Consider the following 14,730-nt stretch of genomic DNA (forward strand, 5'->3'; position numbering starts at 1 on the left):
ATTGGGCCTTTATTAAAAACTCACACCTGAGGCCATCGAGGGCCCGGATACTGTGTTTTTGTTTTCCACGAGACTCGCGCCCGGGGCGTTGAGCTCGCCTGCTTATGACAGGTTACTTTTTGCTGATTTTCACAAGTGTCGTAACGTTTTTTTTTTGTCAAACAATTTGTTACTGGGCGTTGTTTCTTTTGATGGCCGTGTTTACACGGTAACGTCGTTGTGTTTTTGGGAAATTAATTATAATTCGAAAATAAATCTTCGATTACTTACTTCCCTGACTCGTTTTCTCTGTGAATATTTTTTGGTAGTACCCTCTCTCTAGTGTGTTCTACAGTGACTGATGTTTGATGCTGTAGGTTCAACGAACTTCACTCCCAATCCCAATCACGTCTAGTGCAAAAATCTTCAGACACGTGCAAGAATCTAGTCACAACGTATTATTATCTAGTATCGTAATCAATCTAAAACGTCGGGCTTAGATGAGAGCCTGTCTAAAGAAAGCTTCATTTTCCTGTCTCTATTTGCCCGAAGCTAAATTTCCTGTTAAGATGTAACGGTGCTTACGCGAGAAAAGTATCGCGTTCCAACAAATCCAACGTCTTGTTAGTATAAAGACGGATAAGTCACATAGTGCTGTTCTTAGTTCGATATCGATAAAAACGTTTTTTTTTTTTTTTTTTTCTTATATACCTCTTTCGTAAAAGAGCACTTAGCAGACCAAACATTTTAAAGAAAATGACGTTGACGTTATCCGTGGCAAGGAATTAATTAGGTCATTAATTTGACGGCTAACAGGCCATTTTATACTAAACGACACGACCGTGTGACTTATTGTAACATAATATATCTTTTTATTTTTTTATTGCATAGATGTGTGGACGAGTTCACAGCCCACCTGGTGTGAAGTGGTTACTGGAGCCCATAGACATCCACATCGTAAATGTGCCACCCGCCTTGAGATATAAGTTCTAAGGTCCCTTAAAGTTACAACGGCTGCCCTACCCTTCAAACCGAAACGCATTACTGCTTTACGGCAGAAATAGCCAGAGTGGTGGTATCTACCCGTGCGGACTCACAAGAGGTCTTACCACCAGTAATTACGCAAATTATAACTTTGCGGGTTTGATTTTTATTACACGATGTTATTCCTTCACCGTGGAAGTCAATCGTGAACATTTGTTAAGCACGTATTTCATTAGAAAAATTGGTACCCGCCTGCGGGATTCGAACACCGGTGCATCGCTCAACACGAATGCACCGAATATCTTATCCTTTTGGTCGCGACGACTGCTAACTATCTAACGTCTAATAACGAGGGTGAATATTGTATTTTGCGAAAAAAAGAGCATATAGTGTTGATCTTTACTGGTGGTAGGAGCTCTTGTGAGTCCGCGCGGGTGGGTACCACCACCCTGCCTGTTTCTGCCGTGAAGCAGGAAGGGTGGGACAGCCGTTGTAACTATATTGAGACCTTAGAACTCATATCTGAAGGTGGATGGCGGTTTACGTTGTAGATGTCTATGGGCTCCGGTAACCACTTAACACCAGTTGGGCTGTGAGCTCGTCCGCCCATTTATGCAATAAAAAAAATATCTACAAAAGAGCTTACAACACAAAACATTTAATTATGGTATTTCTATACGCTCATGACACTGGCCAGCCAATTCTCTTCCCGAAATAATTCGGCACATTCAACAATAAACAGTTTTTACGACCACAAGCCCATAAAAATACGAACTTTGACTGTAAATCTCGTACAATATTTTCAGCAACATCGTTAAAACTTAAGCTTTATTGCCGAACTAAAGGAGTTTTCGATATAAAATCACGTATGTGTATATCGAACGGTCAACGTTGTAGGTCCCCGGGGGACTATTACATGTGTCGTCGGGAATCGGCTAGTGGAGAAAAACAAGATCTTCTTTAACGAGAAGGCTTTACGCGTCCCCTGGCCGTTCTAAGCGCTTACAAAGCTCACCTCCACCGAAAAGTGGAGTGTAAAACTTTTTAAATAGGAAGCTTTTATTCATTGAAATTAATCAGCCAGCTTGTTTGGGATGTTTGAATTAAATACTTTGAAATGAATGAGCGAGAGTGTTATTATTCTGGGCACGGTAAAGAAGCAAGTGATTTTATCAATTTGTAAACATTTCACTTTAACGATTGTGATGACTGGAGGGTGTAGGAACAGAAAAGTACAGAAAATACTTGGTCTGGGTTCAAGGCGAGTGATTGTACTCACACTGTCAATAGTAATAGGCCCCCTAAGAGGATAACCCATGGTTGAGTTTTCCTATTTCATCTAAGCACGATGGGCACAGGAATCAGCATGGGTAGAGTACCACCACCCTGCCTATTTCTGCCGTGAAGCAGTAATGCGTTTCGGTTTGAGGGTTGGGAAAACCGTTGTACTGTAAAGCTGAGACCTTAGAACTCATATCTCAATGTAGGTGGTTTACATTGTAGATGTCTATGGGCTCCGGTAACCACTTAACATTAGGTGTCAAACCAAAAAGAAACCAAAAACCCTCCCAGCAAGCTATAAAAAAAAACAAAAATCTAATCTATCTTCTGATCGTTTTTACTTTATTTTATAAAAGTACACATTAGCGCCATCTCTTGTTGATATTCGTGAATCTACGAGACAAAGAGCTATTCAACTGTTGAACAATTCACATTATCGAATAAAAATCATTTCGCATTTCTCGTAACATCATTACTGAACCAAACAAGGTGTTTTAGCGTAATAATAAATTTATCGAACCGAATGTAATATTTGTTTGAGTATCTTAGCGTGGCTTTGATAGCTGTGCGTCAAATTCTGTGTTAAATCTTTCGTAAACACGGCTATTATTTCGTAAGGAAACGTTTTGTTGGCATTCACTGTTTAAATGGACCTATTAAATTTTATCATGATTCTTTTACGATGATGCTCTTTATAATGAAAATTATGTTACTACTCGCTTCTATACGCGGCTTTACGCGCGTGATAGTACAATAAAAAACTAAAAAACACGTTTTATACAAAATTCAACTAAAAAATATAAAATAAATTTTAATAAATTTAAATTGAAAATAGTGTAAAAAATATATATATATTTTATTGTAAAAAAGCGTCATCAACGTTTTTTTTTTTCCACCTAAGCTGGTAGCCTTGAGAGGCTATTCCAGCGTAACCTTAACTAGTAGGTGAGCTCACGGGGCTCAAACCTGACGACGTTGCTAACACGAGCCCTAGTAAGAGCCGTGCTTCGCAGAATCTACCACCGGATCGGAAACGCGACCCACTGAGAAGATCCGGCGAGAAACTCAGCGGGCTGTGTCTGAGGGTTAATTTACTCGTCGAGCCCTTCGTCGCAAGCGACGGGTTCGACGAGAACGGTGACCGGTGCTTGAGGTACCTAAAAGCACCGTTAGTGGATCGGGAGGATCCGAGATGACGTGTTTTGGGCGACGTCGACTGCTTTCCATTCTTTCCGCAGGATCGGGAATGTAGTTACCGGCGGCCACGATGAGAGGGTTCTCGTGTCGTGCCGCTTTATCGAAGTGGTCATCAACATAACATACATAACATAACATCAATTCCTGCCTTATCGACTATAGATAAAAATTATATAAATTGGCAAAAATCTTATTTTGCAAATTAAATAATGGAATAATCTTATCAAATTAGTGTATTGTCATCGGTCCTCGATAAATCTACATAGTTTGAATGAAATCTAGCCATTTAAAGTGGGTCAAAATCGCGTCTAAAGGAGTCAGTTACAAACATACATACAATTGAAGCTAATGTAAAGCGTGTAATAAAACTATGCAAGGGAATAGTGCCTTTTCCAGATGAAAAATATACCATATATATTTATGTTGTCCTGACAACGTATATGTAAAATTTAGATGTAGACATCTCAACGTAAATGTCTGGTCCGACTTTCAGAGATGAAGTCGAACTCTGGATTGTAAAGTGTGACGGCTATTCCACCATTGAAACTGGAACACTGCTTCATGGCAGGAATAGGCAGGATGACGTAGCCTACTCATGTTGGCTTACAATACGTCCTACTAACAGTAAAACGTCTGGTACATTAGTATGGGCACAAACTATAATATCTAACCACGATCTTTTTTCAACTCACTCTCTCACTCTGCCTAAATAGTTTTATCAATTTTAACATCATGAGCTATCGTAAAATTTGGATTATAAATTAACCTTTTTTTTTGTTTGGTCACCTGAAAATCGACAAAGATTAGGAGAATAGAACTCTAATTTTTCGCTATTTAAATTTGGATATCAAAATGGGTAAGTAGTAATTATAAGAATAGCAAATTAATCAAATGGAACTTCTCTCTTTCTCTTTCTCTCTCACTAACTCTGTAATCTAAAAAATTGACACAAACTATAGAAATTCTCATACATATTATATGTTCTTTCCTGGTCGAGTTACACTTGTCCTATAGAATTTGAAAAATTCGTATAACCAGTCTAAATGTTGTGTAGGTAGTCAATGTTACATCGCAGCTACAAGTGTTAATGTTCGAATTTATTTTTGTCATTAACATATTGAATAACCAACACAAAATATGTTTCAAGACATTTAACACGAGCCGGCAAACACCTTTTGTTGGTAGTCCGTGGAAATGAAACGGAATTTCTATATTTAATCCTAATAACATGAAAAAAAGATACAAAGATGGTAGTAGCGTCAAACTTAAGAATTGACTCTTTCCACAGAATTACAATAATGATTAGAGTCGCCAGAAACGTAAATATTTGTTTTCTTTTGCGCGACATCTACCGACGATCTTTAGCGTGTCCTCGTTAAAAACACTTTTGCGCTCTCAGTCGCGCATCCCCGACGTTCCCAGAAGGACGAAAGGTAAATATAATGTGCATACGATAACTTGTTTACGATACAAATACTTTACGTAAACAGCGCGGTATCGGAACGTCACGACGAAAGGAAGGTTATTGTTGAGGATATTTTCGTATTGGCTCACTAATTTGTAAAGGCTGTCAGAAAAGCCGACTCACGAAGCAGTCTAATTTTGTTATCAACGTATGAACCCTAACCGCGAACTGAGATGTCGTGGAAATCAGTTCCATCATTGCCTCAAAGCAATCATGTATTCTGACTCGGGGTGTGCAAGCCAGCATATCCAACAAATAAAGATGAGCACATGGTATTCACAGAATATATCATAATTTTTATTTAAGCTTTATAAAAATTTGAGAGAACTAAAAAAATAAATACATATTACGAGAAACAGTGAAAATTTGTTTTGCCTCTACTTCTAAGTATTCTTAGTTCTCGTTAAGACCTTCACTGTATTGAAATAAAGAGTCAATCTTATTACCCACTCTAGAAAAAAATGCCTTTCTATAGAAGTAAAAATATAGCAACAAAGACTCGTGAAAAAATCTTACAACCAATAAAACATGCCTCGAGAATCTTTCCGCACCCCAGTAAGCAGTTGATTTACAATAAAATCAAGCCGGCAACAGTTATCGTAGATCGACACTATAAAACACGTACTGTGCTCAAATAACACGGTTACGCGACCCGAGAGGCGATATTGTCCTGGACTAAATTGGATCGGCGTCCGTCGGTCCGATCGCCCGGATTATCCGGGGTCGTTAGAATGTTACGCTAACGTTTGCCGTCTCTGATTGTCTCTTTACTCTGTGCACACAGTGGGCACTGTCGCCGTAGAAAATAAACATTTCTTGTTAAAATTCAGCGTTAATTTTAAGTACACGTATTTATTAATGCTCAATTATTAAAATCTTTGTAAAAAACAGTTTTTTTTTTATCACGCCATGATCTAAAGATGGGGTTCGAAACTAACTAACTAGGAAAAGAAATGCCATCTGCATTACTGAAGAAATGCTTGCAATGCACACTTTTTTTTTGTCCATGCGTACTTATGTAGCTTTGTGAGTATTTATTATGTTTTTGTTTAATTTTTTGTTTTCTTTTGTAGCTCGTTTTCCTAATTTACCCACAGTATTTTGCCATTGTTCTCTTTATCATCCTTTTAAATTACTTTATTCCTCTTTTATTTAAAATTTTTAAGTCATAACAAATTAATACTGTGCATTCAATACTGCATTCCCGAGACCAAATATTTCGCGCGTTGGAAAGATGTACCTTCGTCCCGAAACGACAAATATAATATCTATTTCAAGGCATTTCATACTTTCTTGTGGTTAACCACATTACATCTTATTTTCATCCATTCAGTGCTAGTTGTCGAATATTTATAATATGCGTATTTTTGTCGCAGTTATGTTTTTCCATTTTAATCGTCATAGCCATGTGAAGTTCCACGTACAACGTACCTACATTGTTAACGACGTTTGCGATTATTTTAAATCACTCTCTGTTTACTCCGCAGCTGTAACTCTGTTAGCAATTTAACAACGGACACATAGTATCTTATACCTTTAAACGAGCAATTCTTGTATATAAATATATAATTTGAATCTCGGAAACGGCTCCAATGATTTTCATAAAATCGGTGGCAATAAATCGATCTAGCTACGATTTATTTTCAGAAAATATTGTTTTATTCGTGTTTTCAATAATCAACTCTTCCCGACATCTATTGGCGAATAATAATACTATTTTTTTTAATTGAGGGCAACTAATCGCTTTAAGCACACAACAATCTATTTCTTCATCATCATCTATTTTTTATTAAATAAAAAATTTGAATAAACGGTATGTCCGTATTTGCTTGCAATGGTGGCTACTGTGCATTCCGCTCCGCCCACAAACTCAAGTTCCGAGCTCTATCGGTGCGATCACATTTGTACATGTGTAAGTCCTTAGAAACGGATAAGCCGGCTTTTTATTCCTGTCTACCTGAAATTCAACCTTGCTACCGTTTTTTGTTTTAAGCTATCCAGTTGCGACCTAGTTTCGCTGTGGCTTTTGCGAAATATTAAATTAAATTCACACAAATGCTGCAATTGCAATTGTTGATTTCTTTTTGTATTTGATGCTGAAATTTTTGTTTATTACAATATATTTTTTCTATCAACGGGCAGACGATTTCGCGCCCCATTTAATCGAGGATTGGTTACCATAGAAATAATAACGTAGGTGCTGACACCGACCTCAGGATAAAGATCGAATTTTCTTGTTTCTCGGAAAATTTCTTTTAAGTCGGAACTCATGAAAGCATCACGTTAGAAATAAACACAGCTATATTTAGCCATTCGTCGAAATTTTGCCTATATAAGTTTATTACACGATGTTAATCTCCCACAAGTCGTTCTTGAACACGTACTGAAATGGTATTTGGGAAAAATATATATTTGAGGACTTTAAATCTGGCAAGGTCTTAGTTAGGAATAAAATGAGACAGCGTTTCTTTGCTAGCCCTCCTAATAGATCCACCTATACCAGTCTCAATGTTGTCCGATGCTGCCAGTTCTTTGCAGAAACCAAAGCACAAGTCTCGTTGTATTTTCTGAGCGGTGGTAGATGGATTCCCAGAGCAGTTGCCTTTGGTCTGCCCCTAAGGTTCTTGCCCTTTGTAAGGAAATCGCTTCCCTCCTTGCTGAGTAGGTACTTTAGTTCGCTCACCACCCATGAAATCAAGGTAAAAAGGCCTATGGGTCACAAGCAAACCCTTTTATTATTTTTATTAGCAACGGATCTTCACGTCTTGTGGAATACATTAGCACATCAACGCAAAGTTTACATACCGACTCTTAAGAAATAAGAGACGTCATGTTTTAGGCCAGGGTTTTTGGGCAAGAGACCCCTTTTCCAAAATGAACTGATACCTCAGACCTCCAAAGCCAAATTGCTTTAGAAATCCTATATCTAGTTTTTATTTTCAATTCAAAATACTTTGCAGTTAAAAAACTATGCAATTAGTTAAGTGAGTAAACTTAACATCATTTTCTTATTAAAATTGAAAAGAATAAATAATTCGGTAGGCAGCGTCTTGGCTCTGCCCCTGGCACTGTTGAAGTCCATGGGCGATGGTAACCACTCACCATCAGGTGGGCCGTATGCTCGTTTGCCTACAAGGGCAATAAACAAAAAAAAAACATAGAATTGACTAAATAGAAACAAAAGTAAAACAATGGTACTTCCTACTAAATAGTTCGTCATTCTTATAACAGGTCGGTACACGTAACACAACTTAAATAGTATCTTGAAAGTCTGAAGCAAGAACTTGTGCGTAATGAATAAATAGGTGTCGATTTTTAGACTTCATCTACCCGCAAAAGCTTTTTCGTTTTTGTCGACCGCTGGGAAACTTTGGGAACCCCTGTTTTAGAGGTTGAAATTTTAAATAATTCTGTACTAAGATGTATGTTATATTATATTTCTATAATGAATATTAAATATTTAACAACTGTAGTTCATGGGAATGAGTTTATTTTGATGTCTGCGTGTTCAACACGGGATGTTCAACCAAATAAAAAGTTAAATTTGAAATCAATGAATTTCTTGTTCGAATTCAGAGCGTAGTCGCCTAGAAGTCTTAACAAATTATACAAACAACGGCCCATCAAACTCGATAATTAGTTCCACTTGGTTGAATTCCATTGGGCTGATAATTACACCGCTAAATGCTGACGGTTGAGAGTGCTCGTTAATGTGAATGGAGGTTGCCGGAACCTCTAGAACTTGTTAGATTTTCGTCTTCTTACCATCACCACTACTAACACGAGGACACCATCAAAGCCAGGCGCACAGCCAAGTCACTTCTCTATTTATGACTAGTCTTATGATTTCTTCTATATCGTTCCCTCACTATTGAGGATCGCGACCACATGTAACGTTCTTCCATCGTGTTCAAATCACCACCAAGTGCTTCTCTTACTAGATCTGACCATCTGACTGGTGTTCTGTCCACGGCGCGCTTGCCCTCTATGCGACCCGCAATTATGAGCTTCTCTAATTCATGTCTGGGAGACCGCATGATGTGTCCGAAGAAGCTCATAACACGTTCCCGGCAGATAGAAGAGAGCCTTTTTCGGATATTTAGCTCCCTTAGAATGGACTCGTTAGTTCTCATGGCAGTCCACGGTATTTGTAGCATCCTCCGCCACACCCACATTTCAAAGGCATCGATCTTTTTGATATCGCGGCTTTTCATGCACCTTGTCTCCGCCCAAGTCAAGTCTCATGATGGTAATGTACTACAAGTCAAGTCTCATGACGGTAATGTACTAATATTCGTTTAGTCTTAATCGGCAGATCGTTTGACCAGAGCTTGTACTATATCTAAAAGCTTCATGCGTGATTCTTAATTAGCCTATAGCTATCCGAAGTCGTCGTGGCCCAAAGGATAAGCCGTCCGGTGCATTCGTATCTAGCGATGCACCGGTGTTCGAATCCCGCAGGCGGGTACCAATTTTTATAATGAAATACGTACTTAAGAAATGTTCACGATTGACTTTCACGGTGAAAGAATAACATCGTGTAATAAAAATCGAATCCGCAAAAATATAATTTGCGTAATTACTGGTGGTAGGATTTCTTGTGAGTCCGCACGGGTAGGTACCACCGCCCTGCCTACTTTTGCCGTGAAGCAGTAATGCGTTTCGGTTTGAAAGGTAGGGCAGCCGTATTACTATACTGAGACCTTAGAACTTGTCTGAAGGTGGGTGGCACCTTTACTTTGTAGATGTATATGGGCTCCAGTAATCACTTAACATCAGGTGGGCTGTGAGGTCGTCCACCAACCTAAGTAATAAAAATAAAAAACATCAGGTGGGCTGTGAGCTCGTCTATCCATCTGAGCAATAAAAAAAAAGAATAAGACATTTCTAAGAGCACATACGTGATTAAATTTTGATTTCATTCGATTAAATATCGATTTCTCACGTCTCATTTTATAGCGGTATTTCGATGTAGCGATTAAAGATCTATTTAGTTTTAATACGATTAAATGAAAACCACCAATTCATCAAAACTAATTGCCAGGTCTCAATGTACCGTTGGTTTGTTCTGTGTGTAATGAAACGTAAAAGTTTTTGATTTTTTTTTATAGAAAAATAGACTGTAGTTACCACGTCATTCCAATTTCGACGATTAATACCTCAATAGATCCTTAACCACGAAAACTGTGAAGTATTCCAAATATCGTAAATAATATAATGACAGGAAAAAACGCGAGATTAAACTTGTTAAAATAGTTTTCGAGTCGCATCGCGAAAACCGAATAAATTACAATAAAACCAATAAAGTTTGATGTTTCAGTGGCAACGGAATCCACAAGTATTACAGTGTGAACGCAGTAGCCCATCGGGGGAAACAAGGTTAAAGTCTCAATTGTATTAGGGCTGCCCCACCCTCCATGACTCAACTCAACTCTTTTTTTTTATATCCTACCTCTGCTGATAGCTTTGAGAGGCTATTTCTCTCCTTGACGTGTAGGTGACGTCCCTATCTAATCGTTGGTAGCCTAAGAGGCTATTCCAACTTCACGCGGACAGGTAGGTGAGCTCACGGAGCTCAAACAGGGAGTGTTGCTAACAATGGCCCTAGCAAGATCAGTGCTTTGCAGAATCTACCACCGGATCGGAAACGCGACCCACTGAGAAGATTCGGCGAGAAACTCAGTGGGTCTATGGGTAAATTCACTCGTAGAGCTCTTCGTCGCAAGCGACGGGTTCGACGAGGATGGTGACCGGTGCTTGTGGTACCTAAAAGCACCGTTAATGGATCAGGAGGATCCGTAATGACGTGTTTAAGCTCAACTCACGACTGTTTCGCGCCTTTAGTGGTTGGTACCTACTTATTCTTGTTCACAATACGCACAAGGGCACTTCTATGTGATTCCGAATAAAACATTCGATCGTACAATCTAAACAAATATTAAACCTCCAAAACTGCATCCTCCAGAGCTCTGAGTGTTTATCTACAAATATACGGTTACGTAAATTGTCCGAATCAATTATCATTACTAAACGGACAGTTACGCTCGTGCCTTCGCTGTTTGGAGTGTTTATACCATCAATAGTTATTTCAATTTGGTTGCATTAACAACTACACGTTATGTTTGCATTACAATATTGTGTTAATAAGCTTTCCGAAATTCGATTTAACATCGGACCACACCGTCGGGTGTGAAAACACAATTAAATACGCGAATGTATGGTGTGTCTTTTCCTCGCTTTCTACATTTTAAAATTGAAATTTAACTTAATAGTTTTATTTTGTGGATTGCCGAAAATAGCAGTGTTTTTTTTCTTCCAATTAACATTCAATGCGTCTCGCATTTCTGTTGAGGTCATTTCAGCGTTGCATTGATGATGATAATAGCTTTAACGATTATATTAAATTTTAGTATTCGACTCTAAAACACGTTTAAGATCTCAGAGCATGCAATCTAACAGAAAGACGAAAACCGTAAAACCGAGTAAAAGACAATTCATAATTGTTTAGGGTTTAAAAAAACCTAAAAAAATATAAATAGTATCACAGCAATACGAGGGAAGACACATGAAGAGACATTAGTAGCATTCAATAAACGCTGAAGTTTGTTTGATTTAATTCGAGGGCCGATTCTGTTTTGTTGATGACTCTACAAATAAACGACTCGATAATTTTATTGCTTTTTTATTTATTTAAGTGTTTTATGTCTGAGGATTGCTAAATTTAACTAAATTTCAACTTTCGAAGGCCTTGGTTCACTAAGTCTACCAAATCTACCAACCTCTCGTGTGTATCGGAAGCACAAGAGATAAATACAAGTGCACTCGAACTCCAAATATCAAATATGACAATGATCATCATCATAATTCTCCTGCCCTTTTCCCAGTCTCCATGTTTTCTCCTTCCATACTTCTCTATCATATACCATTTCTTCGCTCACTCCCCCCTCATACATATCGTCTTTCACACAATCCATCTATTGTTTCTTAGGTCAACCTCTTCTTCTATATATATAACAAATATAACAACGATATTAAGTACAATAGCCGTGTTGGAACAAGAGATCCATACAGTAGTCCAGATCCTTTACCACTAGACGGATAGGGCTAAGCTTGTGTTGACTGAATATAATATATTTTTTATTTCATTTGATGGTGTGGAGTATTGTGAGCCGACCAGATGGATTGGTGTTGCCGTTTTAGCCAATTCTGCTGCAAAGGGAAAGGGCAAAGTAGCTTAGATTATTATTGCCACCTCACCCAAACCCCAATCTCTATCAAATTTAAAGCAGTATAACTCAATTACATAAAAATCTTCAATCATGTACCGACCACATTTCTAGATCATTTTACCTGATTCAGTTGGTTTTACTTCGGCTGCGAAGCTCTCAAATTCCTCTCTTTTGAATGACGGAATAGCAATCATACTATAAAATTGAGATATAGACCTCAAGCCCCAATGTGGGTTGCGGTATTCATATTGTGATTTATATTGACTCCAATAACAATCTTGCGCCACAGTTTTGAGCTCGTTCATCCATCTATACAATAAATAAATAAATATAAATAAAAAAGACTTGTGATTGTTGTAAAATAATTGAATACAACAACAATACAGTGATCCCTCAAAAGCGTCTTTGTAATGTGTTTAAGAGAGTCATTTTCCAGTCGAAATGACAATTTAATTGAAACTCATAGTGTTTCTCGTTACAGCCGCCCGAAGGCATATCCTGTAGCTCACTCGACGAGGAGTCGAGATAATATTATGAATCTCGAGACGACGATGACCGTGGAGATCATTTTGTATGACTTATATTAAAAATGTGTAAAATACAAAGTTTTTTTTTCAAAGGAAATGGTGTCGGAAACGCAAAGCTTAAAAAAAAAGGAATACTAGATTAATCAAGCGATTGGTAGTCCAGTCACCATCCTCGTCAAACCCGTCGCTTGCGACGAAGGGCTCGACGGGTGTATTAACTGATAGACACAGCCCACTGAATTTCTCGCAGGATCTTCTCAGTGGGTCGCGTTTCCGATCCGGTGGTAGATTCTGCGAAGCACTGCTCTTGCTAAGGCTATTGTAAGCAACACTCCCGGTTAGCCTCGTGCGCTCACCTACAAGTCAAGGAGAAGCTGAAATAGTCTCTCAAGGCTAGCAGCATAGGTAGAAAAAAAAAGATTGGTAGCAGCATTATTAATAAATTCTCACACATTTTAAAATACTAATGTTATTAAGCTTAAGGCTTCCTCATACATCCACACCCTCATCTATTAAAATTCTTTACATGTACAATCTATTAAGAATTTAAATGAAGATCAAACAGATTGAGCTTAGAAAAAACTTTAAGATAAAATACATTATTTAAATATTAATGTTTTGTTTCCGCTCCATACATTTTCTAATTCTCCCAAAGATTTACATGGCTATTTACTTGACGCTGACTGAGATTAGAAGATCTGCAAGTGCCTTTGCCATAACCCGAGGAAGCCAAATGCATACCATAATACTAAACTATACCTAAGTTGTATATATTTACTATACAAATGAATATCATGGAGCTCTAATACAGCAATGGTATACAGCAGAGATGATAATGTAACTATTGTTATTAGCTTAACCTCGTCAGGAACGATCCTTTAAAGCACAAAAAATATGAATGTATTTTATTTTTTATTGCGATTTATTTATTTTATTTTTAAAACGATATAAGTAAAAAAAATGTCGACTTAAGTGGCCAAGTAATGTATTGTTAAATACGTAAATAACTTTAAAAAAACCAAACGAACCGATATGTGCCTATATCCTTGAAGAGCAGTTAAGAAGATTGTACAGAACCAATATATCAGTAGCGGTTATCAATATATAAATAAAATTAGTGTCTGTTTGTAGTATTGAAATAACCGCTTTTTACTACATGTATATGAATATATATATACGGCACATACACCAAAATAACATTTTTTACAATTTTTGTCTGTCTGTCTGTGTGTCTGTTTGTGCCGGCTAATCTCTGGAACGACTAGACCGATTTTGATGAGACTTTCACTAATAGGTAGCTGATGATATAAAGAGTAACTTAGACCTTTTTAGACTAGCTTCGCCTCGCGGCGTCACGCGCAGTTATTGTCTTACCGCGCGCAACATGGCAGGCTTCGCCTATCAACGATAAAATTTAATGTTTCCGAAGCGAAGCGAGGGCGGGTCGCTAGTCTATTATAGAACACGAGATATTTGACAGATGCCTGAATATCGCTTACGACATTTTCAAGATATTATGTTTTCCGACACAAGTTCCAAACAATAATATTAGGACCGTCGGTCTACCGAGTGGTGGAAGATCTTCCCTTAGTCGCTATCCACAAACTAGTGATCCTGATTATGATGCCCAGATTTCATTGATTATTTTTAGGTAACCTCGATTATTTAATATAAAAATTTTATTATTCAAATTTCAAACTTAACAAAATCACTCTGAAATCTGGTATTTTTTAATAAAGAAGATCGTTGTAACTATCTTCATAGCCGATATTTTTTAATATTACTATTTTTTTATGTTTTATTTATTTACTTATTTTTATTGCTTAGATGGGTGAACGAGCTCAGAGCCCACCTGTTAAGTGGTTACTGGAGACATCTACAACGTAAATGCGCCACCCATCTTGAAATATAAGTTCTACTCGTAAGGTCTCAGTATAGATACAACTGCCCCACCTTTCAAACCAAAACGTATTACTGCTTCACGGCAGAAATAAGCAGGGTGGTGGTGGTACCTACCCGTGCGGACTCACAAGAGGTTCTACAACCAGTAATGTATTTTTATATATGA

At 37.7% G+C, this 14,730-nt stretch overlaps 1 protein-coding gene and 1 non-coding gene across 2 annotated transcripts in view; one reads left to right on the forward strand and one right to left on the reverse strand.

Moving 5' to 3' along the window:
- The window catches only part of LOC119628919 (uncharacterized), a 572,605-nt gene that overhangs the window by 42,755 nt on the left and 515,120 nt on the right, over positions 1 to 14,730 (forward strand). The window lies entirely within an intron of this gene.
- Mir3221 (microRNA mir-3221) lies at positions 447 to 551 on the reverse strand. Its single transcript, NR_107505.1, has one exon. It is a non-coding gene; the product is annotated as a microRNA mir-3221 (primary transcript).

Source organism: Bombyx mori, chromosome 9 (genome assembly GCF_030269925.1).
Source record: "Bombyx mori chromosome 9, ASM3026992v2".
Lineage (NCBI taxonomy): Eukaryota > Metazoa > Arthropoda > Insecta > Lepidoptera > Bombycidae > Bombyx > Bombyx mori.